This window comes from Brachyhypopomus gauderio, chromosome 9 (assembly GCF_052324685.1).
Source record: "Brachyhypopomus gauderio isolate BG-103 chromosome 9, BGAUD_0.2, whole genome shotgun sequence".
NCBI lineage: Eukaryota > Metazoa > Chordata > Actinopteri > Gymnotiformes > Hypopomidae > Brachyhypopomus > Brachyhypopomus gauderio.
This window is the reverse complement of record NC_135219.1, coordinates 13,569,438-13,580,508: the sequence shown is the minus strand read 5'-3', so window position 1 is coordinate 13,580,508 and position 11,071 is coordinate 13,569,438. Positions and strand designations below refer to the sequence as shown.

At 42.1% G+C, this 11,071-nt stretch overlaps 1 long non-coding RNA gene across 3 annotated transcripts; it reads right to left on the bottom strand.

Annotated features, from left to right (window-relative positions):
- Positions 1–680: 680 nt before the first annotated feature.
- Positions 681–10,399, bottom strand: LOC143523130 (uncharacterized). 3 transcript variants are annotated; one of them, XR_013133232.1, is made up of 4 exons: positions 10,006–10,399; positions 5,692–5,770; positions 5,500–5,614; positions 681–5,355 (listed from the first exon to the last, which is right to left on the bottom strand). It is a non-coding gene; the product is annotated as an uncharacterized LOC143523130 (long non-coding RNA). The 3 variants fall into 3 exon arrangements; XR_013133230.1 differs by having other exon boundaries at positions 5,500–5,770; XR_013133231.1 differs by having other exon boundaries at positions 681–5,352; positions 5,500–5,770.
- Positions 10,400–11,071: the final 672 nt, after the last annotated feature.

Genomic DNA, 11,071 nt, shown 5'->3' with positions numbered 1-11,071 from the left:
TGACGCTCTGTGATTGGTTGCTTGAACTCAGCTTATGACGCTCTGTGATTGGTTGCTTGAACTCAGCATATGACGCTCTGTGATTGGCTTTATTGTGAGATTTGAGCCATATGCTGATCAGCAGCCATTTGCACTGTGACCCAGGCAGGAAGAGGACTGTGATGTATGTACATGTATACGTATGATCTAGTGGTGTCAATTCCAGGTTCAGAGATTAAAAGTCCTCACCAGGATTTTGCTCAAGCTTGCTAGATTTTCTAATCAGCAATCCAGGTAAAATTAGTGGAATCAACACAATCTAGGAAGCCTGAGCAAAATCCTGGTGAGGACTATTAATCTCTGAACCTGGAATTGACACCTCTAGTATGATCATCTCGCTGTGATGTAGATTACGCATATGAAACCTCATTTACCTGTGATGGAGGGTACATGTGTGAAACCTCATTTCACTGTAATGGAAGGTACATATATGAAACCTCCTTTCACTGTGATGTAGATTACACATATGAAACCTCATTTCACTGTGATGTAGATTACATATATGAAACCTCCTTTCACTGTGATGTAGATTACATATATGAAACCTCCTTTCACTGTGATGTAGATTACATATATGAAACCTCCTTTCACTGTGATGTAGATTACACATATAAAACCTTTTTTCCCTGTGATGTAGATTACACATATAAAACCTTCTTTCCCTGTGATGTAGGTTACATGTATGAAAACTCCTTTCCCTGTGATGGAGGGTACATGTGTGAAACCTCCTTTCACTGGACTACAGGAGGCTTTTTTTCTGTTCAATTTTCTCTTTCACTCATTATGACTCAATTCTGCATCCCTTTACACAATACAACAGCCTTCTGAATCTGAATGACTATAGAGAATTTTTTTAAACAAAAGACAAACTGTGCTATTTCTGACTGTTATATTTTCTCTTCTCGTTAGTTTGTCCGTATATGTGTCATATTATGGCGTATTCAGAACTCTAACCCATGTGTCAGTATATGGAGTATTCAGAACCCCAACCCATGTGTCAGTATATGGCGTATTCAGAACCCTAACCTATGTGTTAGCTATCCAAGACCACAATCATGACTGCCAGACATTCTTCCACACAAGCGGGGTCGTCACGCTGATGCTGATGTGACATTATCCACAGGAAAGCAGTTTAGTCCAAATCTGGATTCAGCCTGACATATTCCAACACAAATGCACACTTCAACGTGTCGTTGTTGTTACCATGGTACCACGTCCCCGTCACCTAGTGTAATGGTTTAAACAACAAGATCAAGGCTGTCCCAGCTGTTACTGTCACTGTTGCTAGGCAACCTCAGAATCAAGCTCACAAAATTCCCCCGGCTTCAACACTAAACAGTGACCCCCCCCCCCAACTTCTCCTAAGGTCACAAAGAAGAAAATTTATATACAGATTTTAAAGACTTGGACCTCTGTTTGGCCATCTTAGGAAATGTAGTTATGGGTTGAGTCTGATAATAAATCAGACCTTTACACTGCCCTTGACACCGCATACCGGGCCATTTACAGAAGCAGCCTGTGATTCAGGACTGTGCACACAAAGTGATCACCTTACTGACAGCGGCCAGTGTCGGGTCTCTTAAAATCAGCAGCGTGCATTAGTCAGAAACACCAATAACAAGCCCAATAAACATAATAATACATCACACACATACATTCAGGTTGACAGGCAGTGTGGGGTCCATGCCTCTCCCTACTGCGAATACGCATCTGTGCTTATATAGAGTGTTAATGAAGTGGTTCTACTGACATATTTGATGAATCAACAGTGCCCCCTGCAGGCTAATAGAAACTACTATAAAGATTCATATCATCTGGATGTTTTATTTTTATCACTTGATAATTAAATCAATCCAGAATTCAAATTTGCACATCTTAGCTATTGGTCTCTACTGATTAATTTGATTAATTTCTTATAAGTATGAAAATGTTTCAAGAATTCTTACATCCACTTCTTGTACATCACAAAAATATCCACACATGGTCTGACATGTCTGCATGCTAAATTGAAAGCCTCCAGAGGCTGCACTCAGTCGTTGTTTATATTAAAATATTTGGCTGGCAGAAGATTCACTGCAATTCAGAAGGCTGCCATTTGATGTCAACAGAGTTTCTGTCCATCGGGAGTGTGTGTGTCTGTGGGCCACAGTCTGCTCTGAGTGCATCAATGTGTGCCTGCCCGGCGGCTCAGACGTCTATAAGCTGCTTGGACGCTCATACAGAAATTAACTCAGTGATTAGCAACAGAAGCCCCACACCACGGCCCCAGGGATTGCTGACTCAGAGGGCTTCCTGTTCTCAATAATGTTGAGGTCCCGGATTACAGGAACTGCCAAAATATGATTGCTGTGAATTGAATGGCAGAAATGATGTATTTTTGATGCACCTGTCTCTCTGTCTCTGTCTGTTTCTTTGGCTCTCTCTGTCTGTCTGTCTGTCTCTCTCTCTCTCTGTGTCTCCATCCCCCCCCCCCCCTCTCTCTCTCTCTCTCTCTCTCTCTCGACTCTCTCACTCTCCACCAGATATCTTCACCCTAATATGAGAAAGGCATCAGTGTATAATCAGCCAGTAGTCCACTGTGGCTGCAACACCCAATCAAAATTTCCATTATCTAATTTTCTCATGTATATGCATAACTGTAAAAAAGATAAACAACCTGCACTGAATCTTCCATATTTGTTTTGCGGTCCTCTCAACTCCATGGCATCAGGAGCTCTGAACGACCTTCTCTTCTTAACTCTATTTCTTTACTTTGACAGCTGTTCCTCGGGTTAAAGGAAATTGGCCCTGAAGCTCAGATCATACTGTTATAGATTCCCTTCACATCTTGTGGGCCAAGCCATCATTCAGGGTGTCTTGTTGAACTCTTTCATGCAACTTCAAGAATTCCACAAATTCATTTTTATTCAGGCTGCTTGGAAACACTACAGAAAGTGGCTGTAGTTCAGTATCAGGCCTTTGTGGTTAACGTATTTTCCAGACTATAAGCCGCTACTTTTTTCCCCACGATTTGAACCATGCAGCTTATAAAGAGGTGCGGCTTTTCTGTAGATTTTTGTTCACCCGTCAGGGGGCGGAGCAGAAAGTTAATCAGGTGGTAGGTCAAAGTTGTAAAACAATGAAGAAAGTGCTCATATTCATTTAGCACATGCAAGCAGCAGGCACGACGGAGAAATTATTTCAAACCAACATGTGTTGTGCCAAATTCCGAGTCCCCTCCTTTGCACACTCATAAAGACACTACAGATGATATTTGGGAGTTACAGTGATTATAACTTAAAATCAAATCAAATCAAATATATTTATATAGCGCTTTTCACAACACGTTAGTTCATTGAGCACTCTAGTTTTGTCCTAACTAGATACTTAGACATAATACTGCTGTAATACTGCGAAGTCGTGGTCAGAGATGAACTTCGGTATAGCCAGTGTGTATTTTATTTAAAATAATTAACACCCTTGAGTCAGTGTGGCTTTGGGCATAGATAATGCCGTGCAGTTTGCTGTGATGGATAATTAAAGTCTAGCTCTTATTTATGCATAGAAACGTAAATCAACAATATAATCTGTAGTGTCTTTATGGGGATAAACGTGGGGAGTCAGAATTGGGCACAACACCGTCTGAAAGCCAAATCTGTCGCACATGAAATGCTACAGGCACTGTTCAGAAACTGATCAGTTCAGTTAAATGTATTCAGTTCAGTAGATATATGCGGCTTTTAGCTCGGTGCGGCTTATACAACATTTTCCATAAAAAAAAAAATTGTAGGTGCGGCTCATATTGAGGTGCGCTTTATAGTACAGAAAATACGGTATCTCATTTACCAATAGATTAATATACTCTACCATTATTTAGTTTCAATAGGTCTTGTTCACCTAAAATGTTCCATGTAACGTAAAGGTGGACAGGAACATATTGGAATTAGTTAAACTGAAACTACTGAAAGGTTCATATGCACTGAAGTGGTCTTATTAGCTCACATTTATTTCACATAGAGAGAGTTAAGAGATTAGTGGAGACTGACAATTTAATGTCAGATGCATGATCAAATCAATTAATAGAATAGTCTCTCTGCAACTGTTATGAACATGAAACCAATATCTTTTCTAATCATATTCAGATCAAAGATGTTACAAATAAGTAACAAAGCCACTAGTTTAGTATGAGGAGGATGCTAGCAGGCAAAGATGCTAGGAAGCTTGGGTGCTTGAAGGCTAGGAGACCATGGGACAGGGGGCAAGGGTGCTAGGGTGCTTGGAAGAAAGGTGGACTAGGAGACTAGTAGACTACGAGGCTGGGAAGCTAGGGGGCTAGAATGTCAGCCAAATATACTAAGTTGAGCTGATGCCATGTACACAAATGATTGATTAAGCATGCAGGGGGATTGGCAGTGCCAGGTGCACCATCACTTTAGAGGCCTATTGCTCAACTCTGTTATGTGCCCTAAAGCCTTCAGTACTGATATGTGCCCTACAGCCTTCAGTACTGATATGTGCCCTACAACCTTCAGTACTGATATGTGCCCTACAGCCTTCAGTACTGATATGTGCCCTACAGCCTTCACTGCTCCGTGATCCATGTGGAGATGCAGCCATGCAGAGTTGTGCAGCACTGCCTGCTCCTCTGCCCTTCAGGCAGGTGTGATGTTTTCCAGAGCGACAGGCCTCAGCCCGACACTCGAGAGGGGCTGAATATGCAGTCTCAGGTTTGGAAATTGGGGTTCTTTTTCACTGCCGTGAAGTCCAAGAACATTCTGAGCAAAGAATCTGGCTCTTGAATGCTCATGGAAGCCGCTGATGTGAGTGAGTGTCACGAACACGTTGTTCGATTTCATGGTGAGTTTTCAGGTGGAGAACTTGAGTGTCTTCCCATCAAAACTTCTCGCCACACAGACAGAGAGGGTTTGAGCTGAGTACAGATGTAATGTTTGCTACGAACCAGTTTAAGTACAACATGTGCCAGAGTTTGAAGGTCAAACATTTAAACTGCTATCTGCTCCAAATCACGGTGTCCTTTTGATGGGCCATGAAGCTATACTCACACTGGACACTAGGGGGCCTTTCCGTTTAGTTTTTTGGGTTTTTTTTTTTTGAATGACACCTTCAGCAGCTGATAAATTCTCTCTCCACCCACAAGCACCTGAGTGGAGAGGTCTTCATCTCCGGCGTGGTGATGATGATAAGCTGAGATGACAGCAGGAACATATGATGTGCCACTGTGTGATTGTGGTTTGTATTCTCATATCAGGAGGCAGCCGGCACTGTGGTCTACAGCCTCACCTTTTTATGTGTTTATTTTTTTCTGTTCAGACACTGCTACAAAGAAAACAAACAAGCAAACAAACAGACATATAGAAGCCTCTGGGCAGGTTGATGCAAACATCTTTATAGTGCAGTTTATCCTTCAGCAATACTTTTGCTCCAACACTACAGACTACTCATAATGGGATTGATAATTACCTGACGAGTTGCATTATATGAGTGGTAACAGGAAACTGCAGATCTTGGTCTGAGAGCCAAGCGTTCGACCACCAAGAGTCTCAGACGGCGCTGCTCCCAGCCACGTGGCACGGATCTACTGGGAATACTGTGGCAGGTGAAGGTGCAGTGAGGGATTCATGGGTGCATGCACTGGAGAGTCAGCATGCTTACCGTGATGCTCACTGAACGCGGAGACGAAGAACAGCGCTCTTCCTCATAACACGTGAACGTCACGTTCTGACCGATCCTCCTGCATTCAGATAATTAAGCATCAGTGTCACACGATGCTTCATTCAAATTATTTCTTGCTCTGCCGAAACATAAATCCTCCAATAACCTAGTTCTTTAGCATACTTCATTAAAATATAGCATCGCTGTCAGGTTTTTAATTTGCATCTGCTGTTCGTAGATAAAGGGCAGCAGAGGAATGTGAGCAGAAGCATGTCCTGGGAATTCATCAGCATGTCATAGTCGTGCTTTTTTAAACGTAATGTTTCTGCAGCTTCATCAGTGAGGTGTGCAGAGTCATCCTGCAAAAAGCCGCTTAACTATTCAACCCTGGTTCCCAAAGATCCTGTAACTTCAGTGTCAGCGTACAAACCAACCTGGATGTAACGCGGTAGTTCATTACACTGTAATTCATTACACTGTAGTTCATTACACTGTAGTTCATTTCCCCAGTTTATTTGTGATTGTGCTGAAGGAATGGAAACTAATTGTTCCTTATTGTTGAGCAGAACTGTATCCATCAATGTGAGGACTGTTCTCTCCAAATGCATCTGTTTCATTACACCTGGTCAGCACCTGTGTCAGCAGCTCATGAAGGGGACTCAGTTAAGTAACAGGATTAACCAATATGAGCTAAATTACTGCTAAGATGTGTCAGAAAGCAATAATTCCTCTTAATCATGTCTGGATATCCTCTGACAACTGGTTCCATTTTTTTTTTTTTTTTTAAACCGCCACCACCACCCCTCTTCGGCGGACCAATAGAACTTTATTTTTATTATTGCAGAAGCAGAGGGAGGACATATATATATATATATATATATATATATATATATATATATATATATATATATATATATATATATATATATATATATATATATATAATAAAGAAACAGGTTCCATTTTAAAACAGCATAACAGCTGAACTCTTCCTCTCTTCCTCTATTCACCTTAGGCAGTACTGACTGACATGTGCCCTACAGCCTTCAGTATTGTTATGTGCCCTACAGCCTTTACATTTACATTTGGCAGACACCCTTATCCAGAGCGACTTACATTTTTCTCTCATTTTTTTTTATACAAGTGAGCAATTGAGGGTTAAGGGCCTTGCTCAGGGGCACCTCAGTCATGGCCTCAGGTCTGGGAATCGAACCCAAGACCCTCTGGTCACAAGACCAGTTCAATAACCACCAGGCCATGACTGCCTTCAGTACTGATATGTGCCCTACAGCCTTCAGTACTGATATGTGCCCTACAGCCTTCAGTACTGATATGTACCCTATAGCCTTCAGAATATATATGTGCTTTATAGCCTTCAGTACTGATATGTGCCCTACAACCTTCAGTACTGATATGTGCCCTACAGCCTTCAGTACTGATATGTGCCCTACAGCCTTCAGTACTGATATGTGCCCTACAGCCTTCAGTACTGATATGTGCCCTACAGCCTTCACTGCTCCATGACCCATGTGGAGATGCAGCCATGCAGAATTGTGCAGTAGTGCCTGCTCCTCTGCCCTTCAGGCAGGTGTGATGTTTTCCGGATTGACAGGCCTCAGCCCGACACCTGAGATGGGCTGAAGAAGCTTTCCCAGGTTTGGAAAGTGGGGTTGATGGTCCTTCTCTTTCACTGCCGCGAAGTTGTGGAATTTTCTGAGCAAAGAATTTGGGACTTCAATGCTCGCGGAAGCCACTGATGTGAGTGAGTGTCACGAACACGCTATTCGATTTCAGGGTGAGTTTTCAGGTGGAGAACATTAACATTAAACAATCTGTAGGCCAGTAATAATACCTTAAAGTCAACTCTGTAGTTCACTGGTGGTCAGTGTAAGGACTTAAAAATGGGTTTGATATGTCCTGTTCAGAAGCTATTACAATAAGCAGCTCTGCTAGAGATAGAGGCTTGTCTTTTAGTTAACAAAATGATGGTTTAGTAACTGTTGTAACTTTGATAACTCATCTAATAGTAATTAGTCATTGGTTTTCCAAATTGTGCTATAAATACCACTTTTTGGGTCTTAGCTACTGCAAAAAACGGTAATACACAACCTAACACACAACCTCATACACAACATAACACTCAATCTAACAACCTCATACACAACAATATACACAACCTAACACACAACAAAATACACAACATAACACACAACCTAACACACAACATAACACACAACCTAACACACAACATAACACACAACCTCATACACAACATAATGAGCATAGAAATGAGGAATAGATGAAATGAGGAATAGAAAGATAGCAAACCAAAAAGCATGTGGGTTGCCATGGGAGACTGGGATGCCAGGGACGGATCAACTGTGACACCATGTTAAACATTCCCTGGAATTTAATCTGGAGATTAGGTTCTGTGGAGCAGCTGTGTTGACTGCAGTCTTTTCAGTTCATTACAATGTTTTAACAAATGTATTTATTATCAGTACATTAAAAGACACCTGTAACGTGTGCCATAAATGATTTTTTTTTAGCTTTCTATTTCAAATAATTCATCTTCTTTTTGATAATGATGTGGTAATAGGGATGCTTTATATTATGATGTTACAAACTATGAAACAATTGGAATTCACACATCAACTGAACCGCCAGCGGTGTCAGCATCACTGAAATGAAACTAAATACTCAGTATACAAAACTGAAGTGCAGAACATGTGGCAGAATAATGGGGGACAGTTTGTAGCCATGTAGCCTACAGCTGTGGAAATCATTCCTTGGATTTAGTTTGGGGCTAAAGTACCACAGTCATGATAGCAGACAGTGATAGTGATACCAGAGAGTGCAGAGCAAGATGTATTACATCACAGCTAATCTGGCCTAATCTACATCACAGCTAATTGGCCTAATCTACATCACAGATAGACTGGCCTAATCTAGATCACAGCTAATTAGCCTAATCTACATCACTGATGGACAGGGGTGTAGTGGGGGGGGTCCGCGGGGGGACGCTGGCCCCCCACTTATTTTAACAGAGGGGACGTGTCCCCCCCAGTGGTGTAGTGGGAGTGTGTAGCGGGGGAACACCATCCCCCCACTTATTTTAACTGGATGTTGCTCTTGCTGAGACTGTTACGTCAAACGCTAGGTTTATACATGATGCGTTAGCATCCCCCCGCTCAACAATTTAGAATCGCTACACCGCCACACCAAAAACGACCCCCCACTTATTTTTTTAGGACTACACCACTGCTGATAGACTAGCCTAATCTATATCACAGCTAATCTGGCCTAATCTACATCACCGTTAGACTGGCCTAATCTATATCACAGCTAATCTGGCCTAATCTACATCACTGTTAGACTGGCCTAATCTATATCACAGCTAATCTGGCCTAATCTACATTCATAGCTAGGCTAACCTAATCTAGTTTGACTTAATCTACATCTCAGCAAGCAAATGGTTGATATACAAGCTTCATGTATTTTGGCAGCCACTTTGTGTCCACCACTAGGTGTTCATGATACTCGGGGTTGTTATTTTCCCTCAGGAAAACCAGGACTTTGGTGAGACTGTTTCCAATTGCAAGTTTATTGCAAGTTTACATTCAGTCAGCATTTGTAAGAGCCTTGTGGCCTTTGGATATAACAGTTCTCATATATAAACCCCACACAGCTGGCAGCTGGCAGTCCGCATTTCATTTATGCTTTCAACAGATGAAATGTGTGATTTACCTCCTCATTTTACACATCAGATTGTTAAAGTATTTCAAATGCTCTTTGTGGATTTAATAATAATAATAATAATAATAATAATAATAATAATAATACACTCGTTGTAATACACTCGTCGTAATACACTCGTCGTACTATATATATATATATATATATATATATATATATATATATATATATATATATATATATATATATATATATATATATGTCAGGGCTGGCTCGGATGCCACACCTTCTACCTCCAGAAGAGGCACCCGAGTCAGTCCTAGACTAGCTGGGCGCAATCAGCGCTGATCCGTTTCAGCCGTTTCTAAGGCTTCTTAAGGAAGCTTGGTGAAGCGGATCACTGCTGATTCGTTTTGGTGTCTTGCCGTCACGGTCTCAGCCTTCTCTCTCTCTCTCTCTCTCTCTCTCTCTCTCTCTCTCTCTCTCTCTCTCTCTCTCTCTCTCTCTCTCTCTCTCTCTCTCTCTCTCTCTCTCTCTCTCTCTCTCTCTCGTCTCTTCTCTTCTCTAGTGTTGCGTGTCGTTACAAGGTGTCTCATCACCTTTATCTCTCTTACTTACCTGTCACTTATTCGAGTATCTACCTCCTGCGCCACTTCTGGCCCTTCTCAAGTTTTCCTCCAGCTTTATCTCTTCCTGTCAGTTACTCTTTTATTTTTGGGAAAGGTTTTGTTTTGTTGCGGCGTTTGCCTGTGTCCAGTCTTCCCCTGGAGTCCTTTGTTACGTTTTCACGCGTTGTAATACTTCCGCGTTATTTCGGTTGCCTTGGTTATTTATTCCTCCCGTGCCTAGACGGTTGAGTTTCGTTTACGCGTTGAGTTTTCCGCGTCTATTTTAGTTTCGTTTTGCTTCGGTGTGTGTGTGTGTTTTTATGTGCATGCAGATTGGTTTTCATACGGCATTTGGGTTCACGTTCCCCTTCGTTTCATAACGCAGTGTGTACCGATCTGTACGCCCTGCGTTACAATATATATATGTTGCTTGTATGTATATATAGGGGGAAGAGGGAAATGAAACATAAACTGAAGATAAAGCAGAAAAAATATAAGACCAGTATCACAGATATTACTCCAGGACCCAGAACCTCCTCAGCAAGTTTCGGGTTTAAAGCATGAAAGATTTCAGCAGATGAACAGTTTGAAATGCCTCTAAATGAAGGTTTGCAAATAAAGACCCTGTTCATCCCTCTAGGTCTGCAAATGGTGGGTCTGCAAATGGTCAATGGGCTGCTTTGCTCATAATCATCGACAGACTTGCTAATAAAGTGAAGGCGTCAGCAGGGGCGACATCTGTAAAGAAGTTGTAGCTATGACACAATGACTGCTGAAATGAAGTGCCCGAAGTGACCTGATTTCGTGCACCCTCCGTGGAACTGTAGATGGGCTCGCCGCGTGTTCCTTCAGCCGCAATCCACTCTCATCTCTGCCACGCTGGAGCCCTTTTCACTAGACGTGCTCCCGGAGGAGCCGGTGGAGACGGGCCAGCGGGTTTCTGATGAGTGCTCACTTCTCGGCCAGGGTGGATGATCAATACATTGTGAGGGAAGTTAACCCTGCTGACCTGATTTGGAGGCTCTTGGTGAGACTCTTTTTGTGTGCAGTGAGACTGAAGCTGTCGCAGTCGGGGC